Source organism: Corvus moneduloides, chromosome 3 (assembly GCF_009650955.1).
Source record: "Corvus moneduloides isolate bCorMon1 chromosome 3, bCorMon1.pri, whole genome shotgun sequence".
Taxonomy (NCBI): Eukaryota; Metazoa; Chordata; class Aves; order Passeriformes; family Corvidae; genus Corvus; species Corvus moneduloides.
In genome coordinates this window covers 28,818,183-28,831,463 of record NC_045478.1, presented here as the reverse complement: position 1 = coordinate 28,831,463, position 13,281 = coordinate 28,818,183, and the positions used below count along the sequence as shown (strand labels likewise).

The window sequence follows — 13,281 nt, the reverse complement described above, 5'->3', positions numbered from 1 at the left end:
TTAACAACCCCTTCTGTGAAATAATTCCTCCTGACTTTCAGCCTGAACCTCCCCTGATGGAACTTGAGGCCATTTCCTCTTGTTCTGTCACTGGTTGCCTGCGAGAAGAGGCCAACCCCCACCTGGCTACAACCTCCTTTCAGGCAGAGAGCTATATGGTCACCCCAAGCCTCCTCTTCTCCAGGTTAAACACCCCCAGCTCCTTCAGCTGATCCTCATAGGACTTACCCTCAAGACCTTTCACCAGCTCTGTTGCCCTTCTCTGGACGCCCTCCAGCCCCTCAGTGTCTTTCTTGCAGTGAGGAGCCCAGAACTGGACACAGCATTTGAGGTGTGGCCTCACCAGTGCTGAGTACAGAGGGACAATCACTTCTCTGGTCATGCTGGCCACACTATTGCTGATACAGGCCAAAGTGCTACTGGCCTTCCTGGCCACCTGGGCACACACACTGGATCATGTTCAGCCACTGTTGACCAGCACACCCAGGTTCTTTTCCACTGGGCCCCTTTCCAGCCACTTTGTCCCCAGCCTGTAGCGCCGCCTGAAGTTGTTGTAGCCAAAGTGTAGCACCTGGCACTTGGCCTTATTGAACCTCATAGTGTTGGTCTCAGCCCATCTACCCAGCCTGCCCAGATTGAATACATTTTAACAGATTTTATCATTCTCTGTGTTAATGCTCCTAAGCAGGAAAACCAGCAAGTGATCTCTGCCCATCATCAGTATTCTTAATCTCTGGACCTGACCCTCCGGTCAAAATATTCTGCTGGCTTTCTGAGGCTCCTGGGTTCTGAATTCTTTGAAGGGGGGAATTGTGTGGCTGTTCTCTGTAAGTAATCCAAGACTTCCAGGTGAGTGCCTGAGCTGAGGGATCCAGAACTTCCCGATGGGTGGTGTGCGGAAGTCATAGAAAATGTGTTGTATGCTTTCTACTTTATACCCAGTGTTATGGGTAAGGCACCACTTTGGGTTTTCTAAAGATGACAGGGTGCTCAACTGATACTGTGAATTTACTGTAGGGAAGGTACATCAATCTGCAGCTCATGTCTTTCAAAGTCCTAGCAGTGCCTGAAGACTTTGTAAAGTGTGAATGAATTTCAGACCTTGATGTCCCAGTCCTCCACCTCAGAAACAGGGTGTAATATGGGGGGAAGAGAGGAATAGAATTAAAGCCTCATCAAATGAAATCTGTGTTCTTATAAGGAAATACCATTCTTCACTATAGTAAAGGATGTTTCCAGTTAATCATGAGAAATGTAATCTGTCCAGGAAGCTTCATAGGAGACAAAGGGGAACAACAGCTTCTAGATCACAAGGCTCCTGAAGACATAGTTAGAATTCATTATGTAGGAAACTTTTATGTTCATGATAAAGGGAATTGTCATGTTTCAGTGTTTTTCATTAAAAAATAATTTTTCAACTGAGCTTTCAGATTTTGCAGAACTTCTGTTTGTCATGAAAAGCTGTTTTAACAAAATTCCTCCTTCGTATGTGTGCATAGGCTTCAGCTATGTCTGATCAAGGGGGAAGAAGCATTTCCTGTGAGGACCCACAGGACAGGCTGGGGTGCTGCTGGTGTGGAGAGGGACCACATTCTGGACCAGGTGCCCAGGTTGCCTTCAGGTGGAGGCTGCAGGGAGTTGAGGTGTTCCCAGTTTTCAGCTGGCTAAAGATTTAGACAGGGTCAGCATGTGCTTTCAGACCTGCTCACTGGAAAGTGTCCCACAGCTTAATCAGCAGGAAAGCACCACTTGGTGACTTGGCCATGACCTTCAAACTTGGTAGGCAAATTACTTTTGCAAACCACCAACAGCAGAAGATTTTCTAAAGAAGGTACATTGACCAGAGATGGCCAAGAAGATTAATTTACATGACAATAAAAACATTTAGAAACAGATATTTCAATGCTCCAGAATTTTTACCTTCCCATAGAACTAAATATGTTTGGTTTTGGTTTTTTTTCTATAAAAAATAGCTATTTTTCTGCACTAATTTTATTTTCTATCTTCAAAATTGAAAGGCAGAATTGTTAGTCAGGTGAATTTCAGAGGGCCAGTACCAGAAGAAGTTGTAGGTTTTTTCAAAAATGGTTTTAGTTATTTAGTTTTTCAAGCACATAGAAGCAAAGTACTTCTATGCATTCCTGTGGGGAAGAAGGAATTAACTAGAAGATTCCTCTATGATACCCCTGAAACTTGGCTTGGGGGCATGGAGTTTGGCAAGCTTTTGAGGAATTGTGTGAAAAGTCCAAAATATACTTTAAATCATGTGGAAATTCTTTACATGGAAATCATGCTTTAGTAAAGAAAAGGGAAAGAGCATGAATGATGAAATATTTGCTTTATAGGTAAGAAGATGTACTGATCAATGTAAAGAAAACGCTATTTTGTGACATATGATCCATTTTTCATGGGGATTTCAAGCACCAACAACTGGGGCTTTTTTAAGGTGATTGAGTTATACTCATATTGAGTGATAGGAAACATCATAATGGGGATACATGATGTGGTCTGTACTTCTTACGTCCTTGACAGCAGTTAGTCTGTATTTATAAAAAGAAGACTATACTAGAAAATTAAAAACTGGGTTCAAGGCCTTGATTATAAGAAAGTAAAGATTAAAGGGACAGTAGCTTTAATTACAGTGCTGTACCTCTGTAAATTAATAACTGTCTGATGCTTTGTTAGGCACAAAAAAAGATGGAGTCATTTTCATAATGTTTTGTTCACTAAAAGCTAACAATATGATTTATTCTCATAGATAATTAATTTCTAAAAATTCTTCTTTCTTTGTGGCAATTTTGCAATGGCAAAAGTATGCTAGTAAAATATTTTTTTTCCTTTGTTATCTTCTGCAAGCAGGATTCCTATTCCTGAGCCCTAGATTCACTTACACATGACATTAAAACTCCAAAGAAGGACTGCAGGAAACAACAATTGTCTGAAGGCAGAAAAAGTCAGTAAGTTTTTGTGCTTTGCTGGTTTTTCCTCAGTTTTATTAAAAACAGTTGTGTAAAAGTTCACCTCCTGGCATGCAGTTATTTCCCATATAAAATTATCATAAACGTGTGTTACAATAGTATTTTTCATTTCATGCAATGTTTCATATACCTTTATGATGTTCATGGAAAAAAACCAAAAAGAATTATGGTTTAATATTATGGTAGATAGTTAACAGATGTTTTATAGCACTTCAAATATAAAAATTATTACATTAATGCAAAAAAAACGGTGGCATTTTGAATAATCCTCAAATAGTAAAAATCCTGCTTTCATGCATATGTTTATTTTTATAATAATAAAATTGAGATTCATAATATAAACAAAATGACCCTGTAACCCTCACAAAGAATGTTTTTCTCAAGAAATATTTCCACAAAGCAACAGAGATTGTCTGAAAGAGTCATATTTAGTGCACAGTAGTGGATTTGACAAGGACAAGCACAAGCCATTATTAATTGCCATTTCTTGAACAGATTAGTTAGAGGTGCCTCTTGTGGGCAGTAGGTTCCCTGTCCCATAAGCTAATACAGCAATGAGATAGTATAGGCAATCTATATCAAACGACATCTGATAAAAGTCTGATTTTAGTGGAGAAAAAGGCATTTCAGTAGCATGAAGGGTTTTTGGAAAGGAAGACTCCCTTAAGAATCTACAGTATTGCCTTTTAAATTTTGCTGTTGCAGCTATTTATTAGCTCCAGGCACAGGATAACTGGTGTGCGCCATAACAAACTCTCAGAGCTGTACATTGAAAAATCTGTTTTCCTAAATATTTGTAAAACAATTTCATATAAAAGCCCATCAGCCAAAAGTTTGTATCATAATAAAACTTTGTAAGTCTCAAATTATTCCCAAGTTCCATGGGAGCATCGAATCTTCTTGACTGATTAAATAGGTTCACAGGTTAATGACATCTAAGAGTTTTTCATCACAGTCCTGGAGTATTTGGTTTCTTTTATGTTCTCACTTTAGGCTTAGTTATGAGACTGAGAAGAGAAGCCAAAATGAAGAGCATCTGCTTGAATGCAGCCAAACACACACTGCAGCAAACCCAGGAGCACAGGCTGAAGGTATGGACACACCAAAATAAAAGTAGCCATGACAGCTGAGTCACACAGTTCAATGAAGTGCAAACCTGAGACCTGGATTGTATTATCCAAAGACTAGAGGAGAATGAATGAACTTCCTCAGGACAATGCAAAAAAGCTTACAGGATTTTTAAACAGTGATGTGTTGGAAAAGATGCTTTTAAACCGGCCTTGAACATAAACAGCACATATCAAATTTTCTTGCTTTGCCAAGACAAAAAAAAAGGTTGTATTTCCAATACTCAGAGACATAGACCGGCAGGGACAGAAACATAGTGTTCTTCAGGGAGGTCATCCCACCCCTAAAAGTTCATTATAACTACAAAGAAAGGAGCTGATACAAGTAAGCAAAGCCACAAACCATTTCTTCTCTTAAAATTCATGTGGAAGCTAAAGTACACTGAGAAGAGAATTTTGTTTTATTTGTTCTCTGCTGTCTTGTCATTGCCTGGTAACATTTTCACATAATGCGGGCTGACACTTAGAATCAGACTTAGTAGGAGGATTGATTTTGTTCCCTTGAAGAACATACTGGCTTTTCAGTGAAATATTGAATGCTTCAGGTGTGAGCTCAACCTCATCAATTTTCAACCTCAGACTTTTATGTTTAAAACTATGGGGATTTTATGTTGAATGTTACTTTCATGTCTTGTGGGAACTGCAGCTCAGCTGCTTGTATCCCATTTTTTTTTTTTTTTTTCACAATCATCGGTGAAAATGCAATATCCCACATGAAAAATTTTCATGTTTAAGTGTTTAGTAGAAACAGTTTTCTTCTGGAAACAGACCAATGAACCATTGAAACTTTTCATATGTGTTGTTATTCAAGCCTGGGCTGCACAAAAAGCAAAAAGTGCCTTTGCTAGCCACCTGCAGAGCTGTGGTAAAAGACACTCAAAATTCACCTAACTTTGATGTTATCTGTTTATAAAAACTCACACATAATAAAAACTAAACCTGCAAAAAATATAGATTAGGATGAAAGATCAAGCTGCACAGAAACTAGGGATCACCACAACCAAGAGTTGCCTCTGAGACCTTAATTTAACTACAGTGGGAATTAATTTTCTGTGTTAAAAGGCAAAGAAAAAGGGGAAGGATAGGATATGATTACATAATTAAAGACTGTATTGAAACACAACTACACAAGAAACAGAATAAAGGTTGCCAGGAAATAATTTATCTGGTATTTCCTATCTTCCAGTGTCAGACCTCAGTTTTTCAGCCTGCATTCCCCAATGGATGATCACACACCAGCTGCAGTCCCATAGTTGTACAGCCAAAATTGTAAATGACAGCAAAAGAATTTGCAACCTAAGTGATATTATATTCACGTTTTAGTTTTGTAGTTAGTTACCTTATTGGTTTGAAAAGGTGACTGAAATCTTTTGTTATGTGACAGTTTAAGAACCTCCATCAGATTTGAACCCTCTTGTTTTTCACATCACTGATGTCAAAGCTTGATGTAGGTGATCTTTGGACAGTAAGGGTCTGTTATTTTTTTGTGATAATATTAGTCCATGTGCTAATGCTTAGATGCCCTTATGAAGGAGAAAGAGTAACAAACAGTGGTTGCTCTGTGGAATAAATCTGTGCTCTGTGTGGCACTTCTTGACTGAGGATGGATAGCTGTGGCCTCCTTTCAAAGCATGGGTGGAGAGACTTGCTTGTTTTAGCATGTATTTTTAATTTCAACTCCTCACTGGAGCTGGAAGGTCCTCAAGCCCGCTCCTGGTTGTCCCAGGAAGCGTGGCATTGCTCCAGTGCTGAAGGTAGGCTGTTCATTCCTAGGCATGTGAAATGCCCAGGCCTGTAGGATATGGTTCAGCTCCCTTTCTCCACAGTTCAGTGATGACCCCCTACAGTAACACAGTTGTGTGTTAGTTGTTTTAGTATTGCCAAATATCAAAGATTTGGTGGAAAGATAGTTCTGTAACAACTTTTAAGAAGAGATGCAATACTGTTTTGTAAGAGTTGTGGAGCCACAACCAGGAGTTGTATCTCACTGTTGAAACAACCACAGAGAGGTTACTGAAATAACTAAGAAAAGTTATAAGAAAAAGAACACCTTGGAACTACAACTATTTCCCTAAATTCTTTTCAAAATACTCTGGTGCAGTTGTACAAATGACTCCTTGACTCTCCATATGGACTATGAGTCATTCTAATGTCAAATGCCCAAAGCCTGAGGAAATTGCAGGTTTAGTGTTGCTGAGTCACAGTGGCATGTACATCATGTTAGCTTCAGCTGGCATACAGGAAAGACTGATATACACCTCTAACTTCTCAAATCTTTTCTTGTCTCTTAGGCTGTTGGGAGGATTGTGGTCTACTTTGGTGATGTCCTTGAGAGTAATGTTACGAATGCCCTCAGATGGTGGTTATTTCCTGGTTGCTTCTTGAGCTCCTAATTAAAATGGAATGCTAAGTGGAGCATAAATGAATACTATATAGAATGGGTCATTAATGACCTTTTACGCTAGTCTGGTATTTCTGCTGAAATATCATTTTCCCTGCTGCAATAATGGAAAGAGAAGCACCAGGGTGAGAACTCTGTGTGTCTGTTACATATGGTGCAAGCAGCGCCACTTGGTATGCACCACTGAAGACACCGCTGAAAATAGCCTCCATTCCCATTATACAATACTCATTTTAGTTGTTCATACCTTTCTGAAGCACCAAATTTAAGCCAAAATGTTTCATATCTTTCCTGTGCCTCTGACTGAACTCCAGAATATTTCAGCCAAATAATTCAGCTCCTTCAATAAATGAGCCTAGGAAAAAAAATGCCACTTTGCTCATGTTAATACTTTGAGATCTATTCTGTAAAATTCTCCAGCACCACCCTGCAGGTATTTTAAGTTTGGCAGAGAGATAGCTCTCATGTCAAAAATAAGCCTGCCTTCCTTCCTGCCTGTGAAAATCCTCCCAATTTTTTTTTGAAGTCATAATGATTATGTCAATTGCAATTCATACAGGTTCAGAAAAGTTGTGAGAAAGCTGTAGCTTTAAGCTTTTTAGATATCTTCCACAGAAATTTGCAAACTTCATTGTTACTTTAAGCTGTTGCTTTACTCTTGGCTGATCAGGTGTATAATGTGTACTTTTCTCACAGTATAAATATGCTTCTGTCACTGACTTTGGGGGAACTCAGAAAATCTTTCCGTGTCTTGGAACACTTTTAACCCTATACTGGCTTTCTGTGCCTAGAAGCAACATAGAGTAGTGCTTAGCTGAGAAAAAGAAAGAATTGCAGAGCACTTCTGCCCATGCAGTTTGCCTTGGAGTCTTCACTGCAATGCAGGTCAGGCTCCTCTTTGCTGTTTTTGTAATGACTTTTGCCTCTGGCTCCTACATCTAGAGTTCTTATGCTCGACTAGATCAACCTGCTATATGGATCACTGGGAAAAAAATTGTCTTCTAAATTACACTGAATCAATAACAAAGAAGTGGGGATTTGGCACCTTCTCATCTAAGCAGATAGGGAATCTTTCCTCATTATCTCTCCGGATTATATTTGGAAGGTCAGGTACTTGTTGAAGATGAAACTGTCTGCAAAAAGTATTCATCCATCATTAGAAATATCTACAGGGTAGAGGGACTTATTTGTGAGTGGAAATTTGAACCACTGGACTGGATATGGGAAAGAAAACTTGCCTACGGCACTGCAACTAATCTGCTTGGAGAAGACATGTTAGGTGTGAACTGGCCTGATAAGGCAGTGAGGAAGATCAGTCAGAAATTACATCTACACAATGCCTTTATTTAACAATCTATACCAGTGTTGTTCAGCTTATTACAAAAAGCTTACAGAAATTCAAAATGTGCTAAGTGATCGCCTCTAGACTATGGCACAGAGGGGCGAGTCCCTCACTGCTCTTATCAGAGATGCAGGAAGTGATCTGGCAACCAAATTCTTTTAAAGGGTCATGGCAGAGCTCATAGGAACCACTCATTTGATAGCCTCCTATGTGCTGCACCATCTCCTCCTTTACCCACACTGGGCTGTCAGATTAAATGTAAATCAGTACATAAGTACAGCCAAGAACAGCTCTTGAATCCTCAGGTTGATTGGAACTGCTTGACTCATGCTCTCATGCTTGATAGCTTATGCCTTCCAAAATAGGTTTGGCATGTTTAAACCATTTATTAGAAATGGTCCCTGGCCTGTTCTGAGCCCTGAATGCCACCTGGCACATGAGCATATACAAAACACAGTCCACTATGGGCAAGTAAGGATGATGGGCCATGAGTGCACTACTAGAGGGCCTCCCAAACTGATTTTGGTGTGCCTTCAATCCATTCATCCGTTGTGCACATGGAAGTTTCCATACCATTGTTGGAACACCTGTTACAGTTTAAATCGTCCCCATGGATTAAAAGAACAGTAATGACAATGTATGAATCTATTTGTATAGCCTTGACTCAGTGATCTTTTAGTGGTTAAGGTAGAGGCACTTAATGTGTGTGTTAGAAGGCATCAGAGGCAGCACTCAGCTTCACTTTGTCCAGTTCTTACCTCCAGTAGGTAGTGAGTATTTCACTCAGTGGCTCAGCCTCAAGGATGTTTGCTTGAAGCACTAGGACAAATGACAAATGACATTTGTGAAATCAACTTCTATTAACTGGCTCAAGTAAATGTGCAAAATTGCAGCAAGAAGAACACTCACTATATTCTGTACTGCAGTATGTCTTGCTGTATGTGTTGACTCCTTTTAACTGATGTCGTTGATTTTTTATAGCCAAGCCTTTTTTTTACAGCTGCAGATACAGTCCCAGCAGCATAAACTGTGGAACAAGCCTTTGATTCTTTCCTCCGCCTTCTAGGTCTGGGCTGTGTTATTACCCCAGTAAGTGTGTAAGAAATACACAGGTGTGTGGGAGTCAATCTTTTGATTTTTCCAGTTTTCCAGGACTACTATGGTTTGCTCTATTGAAAATACATCCAGATTACTTGTAAGTTGTATAAATGCCATGCATTAGTCAGCTACATGTTACCATTCTCCGACTGACTGAAAATCCCATTATACCTGCTCTGTAAAAGCTCTTACAAACAGTAGGAACTCAGAAAGATACTTTAGGGTGACCTGGTAACCCTTGCTGTCTAAAAGCATTTTCAGCAAGATTTTTCTGCACATCTTTGAAAACACTTTAACAGTGACACCAATGTAGTTTCTTTTGGAGAAATAGAAGAAGCATACTCAGTTACTTTGCAATATTTTCTAACCTTTATCTCTGTTATTTGAGACAAGTTCTTGTTTTTTTTTTTTTTAAATAAATAGAGCAGTCATCCTTAATTCAGCTCTGAAGCAGCAATATGTGCAAGAAAACAGAGTGTGTGTCCTATAATCAGTCCGGTCTTACTTAGTACTTAAATATTCTGATAGCTTTAATAATAATTTCATGGCTAGGCATTTAGGGCCTTCCATACTTTAACATGCTTTCTACCTAAATCACCAACCCAAAGTCATAACTTTGAATTGTCATTGCTTTTTTGTGTTGACATAAACAGAGTGGAGGGATATTCATCACAGGTTGTTTGGGTCATCTATCTCTGTGAGCGTTGGTAAATGGCATGAATTCACACTGGGGTGAAATTTGGTATCAGAGGATCATCAGCAAGAAGAGCAGTAAGGTACGTGGAAGAAAACTTCAAATAGCATCATTTGCCTTTATAAATTTGATTCTAGCTACTCAGACCATGACAAAGAGTGACAATGAGCTCCTAGTATGTTAACCTAGAGATGGAACAATGAAACAGAAAGTCACTTCTATTTTGAGGTCCTAAAATACTTAGGCAGTTCACATCCATCTGTTTCTATCTGATGGACTGTATGTAATTTTCCAAATTTGGTAAAACTAAAAATTAAGTTTTAAAGTTTAGCTCTTACAAGAATTCTCCTCATGACCAGGAGCACTAGTGTCATCAGTCTTGTAAGAATTTCTTTCTAATGAGATTTTCAACTGTCATGGCAAGTTAACAGCATGGAAACAGGACTACAGGCACCTGGAACACTGTTACAAAGGGCTGAAATACATCAAAGAGAAAACATTTAGCAGAAACACGTTTAAGAATATATGAAGGGTTTGTTTTTAATTTTTTTCCCTTAAAAGACAGTAAATATTCTTACTTATTTCCATTGGTTTTGGGACACAACCTAGAGACACTGGATATCCATGTCTAAGTCCATGCCTTGCCTGCCATAGAGATTATTTGAGAAGAGGCTGATCTTAATTGAATTTGATGTTGGTTGCTCTCACCACTTACCCTCTCCTTCATTCCATTTCTAAAAGTTTTAACTTCATTTTAACACAAGGAGAGCCACACTGTGTAAAAGTGATGAACGTTGCGAAGTGAAATTGGCAATTCTCGACTTTTTTGAGAAATTCCTCCATTAATAAGTGAAGAATGAAAAGGTTCTGGCAAACTATCATAACCCAGCTAAGTAAGTTGAATCATAAGGGGGTTTTAGCTATTGTTTTTCTGGGAACAGAAGCTGTTCAGAGATGACGAGTGAACTGTGGGCTTCATAATAAGCCTATTACAGAGCAAGGTTTACGGGTAAATCCATCAGCATTCCTGCTTTCCTGCTAGCTATTCCTTGCACCTTTTTTTCAGCAATGGAGATTTCTTTTACATGGAAACTGAATACTCATTCTTCTCTAAATAATGTCAGATGTTCCTATTAGTTGTAAATCAGGCATCAACTTTATCAAGGTATTTCATATTCGAATTAATGAACATAATTTCAGAATTAATGTTTTTAAGCTTTTTTTACATAAACAATAAATCTGTGAGGATGGTGCCACCTAATGTAACTAGAGAACATGGCAGTTACTTTTTATTTGATGCTGTTAAATTACCAGCAGGGATTGAAAGGTTAGGAATTTAGTACTCCTTTATCCTTTCTGTTTCTTCTCGCACTAGCTTGCTTTCAAGGCTTACTTGAAAACATGATAGAAATACATATTTTAAACTAGAGATTCTTCATTTTACCCACTGAATCTATTCTATGCTAACAGCATTCAAAACTTGACTGGCAGAAAAAGTAGTTGGAAGACAACCTCAACATAAAGTATATAATTTTTACCAAGGCAGAGATTAAACACGTTTCTCCCTCTGTCTGGAAGAATCTTTCACTAGTGATAGAGATTTAAGCTTATATTTCTTCTCTTTATCTGACCCAATGATTTTTCAGTCAGTTTACATCAATCAGAACAATTTTAACAAGGAGGACTAAGCACCTTTGTTGTCTATTCATTTAGCAACAGCAGTGGTTAGCATAATATAGAATGGAATAGAATAGAATAGAATAGAATAGAATAGAATAGAATAGAATAGTTGTAGCTGGAAGTGATGTACAATCCAACTAGTCCAACTGCCTGACTACTTGAAGACTGATCAAAAGTTGCAGCATATTATCGAGGGCATTCCCCGAATGCCTCTTAAACACTGACAGTCTAGTTACATGGACCACCTCTCTAGGAAGCCTGTTCAGTGCTTGATTCCCTCTTGGCAAAGAAATGCTTCCTACTTTTGAGTTTGAACCTCGCCTGCTACAGCTTTGAATCACTAAGCCTTTCAAGATGATTATTAAGGGAGTCAGTAAAGGGGGCAGAATTACATATCTAAATCCATCCAGGCACAAGCTGATTTCAAACCATATCTATTGTACCCTAGATAAGTATACTTTATTGAATGAGAGAAGAGTATATGCTCTCTGTGTAACTAATCTACTAAGGAAAAAGGAGTATGAATACAAGTAAACCAGAGTGTTCTGTGCATGCAGACAACATAAAGGAGAATTTACTTCCAGAGTGAACGGATTTACCGAGGAAATAAAATAAAGAAAACGAGTTGTGGTGCAATAACACAAATATATCAAAAGATCTAGATAGTTAGGCTAATAAAGCTTGTGTCAAGTTTCAATCATCAGAAGTACTAAAGTTAAAAGTAAGCATAACACCCAGTGTGGAATTCCTCTTCAGCTGTAGTATGCTAAAAGTTATTGCAAAGAGAACCTTAAACATAATTTCCTCTAGACTTGTTTTAAGATTCCAGAGAATTACCTGAGAAAGACCCTAAAGTTAGTGGATATAAAGAGTTTTTTACAAGCAGGTATATAATGTGGGCAAATATGTACTTTTTTGTTTATTTCTTTGATTTTGCCAATTTATAAGTGCAAATCAAAGTAACAGACACTATTAATTTATCATTATTTATCTCATGTATATAAATTTATTCTTTTTGGATATATAATTAGAAAATTTGGGATTGGAGAATGAATGGCATGAATATTGTTAATATACTCAGATTGCATACTAAATTTCATTCTTTTTACATAGTGCTTTCAGTGATTCTTTTTACATAGTGCTTTCAGAGATGATACACAGATAACTGTGTACTAAGAAACCACTGATAGTTCCTCAGGAAAAATACTTGACAAATCATCTACCAGGCAGGCTATATTTTCACACTGCAGAGAGGTTGGGTCAGTCTGATCCCATTGTACTTGAGGGATGTTTCACCTTTTGTTGCTGTATTGCCATGGACCACCTTTCACTGTAACATTAATGCAGTTTAATGGCAGCTGGCCATCTGCTTTAAAGTGAGACAACTTGGAAACTGTTTGGAGGCACATCTTAACTCCCTTCTTAAGTCTAAGTAAAAGGCCAAGTCTATTAAGTGACATTTTTCTCCTCTTTTTCCAGCAAGCAGGGATAATCCTGGAAAAATTGAAATGATTGAGGCGTGATGGACACCTTGCTGTGTTTACCTGGAGGTAAGAAATGCGAGACATGTGAGTAAGACCAAAAGATGCCATGAATTTTCTCCAACCTTCTGCTAAAAGGGGTTTAGTAGGCGTAATATCAAAAGGCTCTTGAAGACTCAGTGTATATATACATGGAGGGTGGTGGCAAGTAACAAGAGGCAACAAGAATCGAATGATGATGCACTGGTCACGGTCCATGCTGACAACTAGTGGCAACCATCTAACCTTCTTCCAGCATGGATTCACAGCCTCCCAAACTAGTGTGGTTCCAGATTAAATCATGAAGACTTTACAGAGAGTGCCAAGATCTGTAGTTACAGAACCTCAGCCAGTGACACTGCTGCGTTGATGTGTCAAGTAAGGTCTGTTACATCTGCCAGGAATTTGAACGGTATATTAATGTGGAAAATCCCAGCTGCC

General features: G+C 38.5%; 1 protein-coding gene across 4 annotated transcripts in view; it reads left to right on the top strand.

The window, feature by feature from the left end:
• The first annotated feature begins 631 nt into the window (after nucleotides 1–631).
• The window catches only part of LGSN (lengsin, lens protein with glutamine synthetase domain), a 39,419-nt gene continuing 26,769 nt past the window's right edge, over nucleotides 632–13,281 (top strand). For 2 of the 4 annotated variants that reach the window (XM_032104709.1, XM_032104704.1), the window contains exons 1-4: nucleotides 632–2,953; nucleotides 3,972–4,069; nucleotides 8,849–8,937; nucleotides 12,800–12,870. The gene's annotated coding sequence lies outside the window, so the exon portion shown is untranslated. Of the gene's footprint in view, nucleotides 2,958–3,971; nucleotides 4,070–8,848; nucleotides 8,938–12,799; nucleotides 12,871–13,281 lie in introns of all 4 variants that reach the window. The other 2 variants (XM_032104706.1, XM_032104707.1) reach the window with 2 other exon arrangements.